This window comes from Gavialis gangeticus, unplaced genomic scaffold (assembly GCF_001723915.1).
Source record: "Gavialis gangeticus isolate Ggan-Ray unplaced genomic scaffold, GavGan_comp1, whole genome shotgun sequence".
Classification (NCBI taxonomy): domain Eukaryota; kingdom Metazoa; phylum Chordata; order Crocodylia; family Gavialidae; genus Gavialis; species Gavialis gangeticus.
Window position 1 is genome coordinate 11824757 of NW_017729014.1, and position 2477 is coordinate 11827233.

General features: G+C 43.5%; 1 protein-coding gene across 2 annotated transcripts in view; it reads right to left on the reverse strand.

The window, feature by feature from the left end:
- UBE4B (ubiquitination factor E4B) overlaps positions 1–2477 on the reverse strand; it is an 84115-nt gene that overhangs the window by 60349 nt on the left and 21289 nt on the right. The gene's annotated exons all lie outside the window — the stretch shown is intronic.

Below are 2477 nucleotides of genomic sequence, written 5' to 3' on the forward strand. Positions count from 1 at the left end.
AACCCCCCCCCCCCCAAAAAAATTCTTATGCTAAAGAGCACATTTACCACTAACAGCAAACCCAAGGCAAGCAGAAAACATCACATGCTGGTAAATTCACTGTGGCAGACAAGCCATGATAATTCCATTTCTACAGTGATAGAACAGTGCTAAATGAACGATAACATTTCTCACTTCCACCCATAATACCGAAGGGTTGGCAAGACGTGAAAGAGCGTAACAAAGGATGTGTGTCAAGTGAATGTCTATGCCATGTTACTACTGTCATTTAGTGGCCTGCCAAACCTACCCCAAGAGAGAAAGATGAACAGAGCAAATTAAAACAGACTTTAAAAACTGTGGGAAAACATAGTGCCTGGAGCAGGATTTCTTCTGCGACGCTGGTGTCACCACATGAATATGGAAGACAGCAAGAAAATAAATCCTTTTTTTGTTCTTGGACAAAAAGGGCTTTAAATGGAACATCTTAATCCCACCCCTTTGTAAAACTAAGGTGGGGAGTTCATTATTACAGCAAAACTGAGAAAACTTATTCATGCAGCTAAAAGCTTCTGTTGTTGACTATAAAAAATAAAATAAAATTCACCCCCCCATCTATTTCTTACAGGGAGTTAAACTGAAGATTTTAGTGTTCTATGTACCCACTTAAGCATAACATTTCTGTTGCGTGGTGTCACTGTAATCATTAAGCAGTTAATGCATTTCATCCAAAAAAGGACTATTTCAGCAGTTACTCAATCACTCCGCAATCAAGCATAGTTGATCAGCTTGCATTCCCCAACCTATTTTTTATCCTATATAAATAAAATATATTGAACTGGAGGTTGAGAAAATCCCTAGGGTTTTGTTCCACGCTGCGTGAGTGACTGGAAGTTTTTCTTGTGGACAATAATTCCCCTACAACAGGGGAGTCAAAGATATAGCCTGCAGAGCCTTATCCTCCAGCCTGCAATGCTGCTTGTCACTTTCAACGTGCGCTGGCTCCGGCCCTGCATGCTGCACACAGCATGTAAAACCCATCTGGTGTGAGGCCAGCTTGAGGTGTGTGCTGCATATGTCACCCACACTGGATCCATGGTCAGTCCAGACTGGGCCCACAGACAGGCTGTCTATGCTGGATCAAGTGTACCCCAGTGCACACTGTGCCACACCAGGCAGGAGTTACCCTGCACTGCAGGCAAGCATGCAGAACCTGTGACACATTTGGGAGACACACAGCAAGCAGCACCTGCACCAGAATGACCATCCATGCCGAATCTGGAGCCAGTCTTCACTGGGCCCATAGACCAGTCCTGTGTGCCTGAACTGGAGCAATAGGGACAGTCTAGCATAGGTGCCATATGCAGCATGACCCCATGGCATGGAGCCAATGCATGCTGAAAGCAGCATGTGTAGCTAGCCCTGCGCATGCATTGCATACCATGCCTGCACCAGCCCGGCCCCAAGGGCTGGTTCCAGCATGCGGGACTAGTCTGTGGGACCAATCTGATCCACAGACTGGCTCCACATCCCTTATCTAGCCCATGGAGATGCATGAAAGAGACCACCGACATCCAAGAAAGAGAAAGTACTTTAAAGATCTGCATTTTGAAAACACCAAAGCAACTGCTGAATTTCACCCACAAGTTGCTCCAACAACTTAAATAACTCCCTCACACAAAGTTAAGTCTATAGAAAAGCATTTGCAGGATCAGAGCCAAACTCTCCAAGTCTACATTAATCAAATTATTGTAATCGTGGCAGCAAATGGCTTGCTAGGGTGGTTTAGAGCTGTAGTGTTCACTGCAGATCCTTCAAGGGGATAGGAACATGTAGTCATCTTCTGAACAGTACTCCAGCATTTTATAGGAGAGACTGATAAAACAAGAAAAACGCTTACAACCTACAGTTAGAATCCAAATTCCAAAAACAGAATAGAAATTTAGCTTAAGTCAGTTCTCAATTACCTGGAAAGTTTCCGGATGATGTAATCAAAACTCAGCGAAGTCTCAAATCAATATGTTCCCCAAAATCTCTAAATTAACTTGGGAGATATTTAAATAAGCCCACCAAAGTAACTTTTACCCTACCACTCCCACCTCTAACTTGGCTGTTCTGAAAAGAAAGACTTCTGTACAGAAAACACCAATTTCCACTCATTGTATTGTACGAAACAATGTGATGAGGATTAACTTATGTCCTTTATCCAAAAAGTTCTCAGTACTGTATACCCCAGATAAACAGGGCAGCAACATCTAGCCATTCTGGACACCTTGGATTTATTAAAAGAGGTCTCCATGTACCATGATGTATAGTTCTGGTGCTAGTGCAACGTTGCTCACTCCCTCTCTCTCTCACATGAAAGCAGCTTGGTTTTCCATGCCTGAGTTTTCTTCTTCTACCTACAACTCCTACCTACAAATGCAGTCTCCTTCTCCAGTTTGACGCAGCTGCACTAATGGTTTTCCCCACACTACTGTTAACACTGCAGTAGCAAT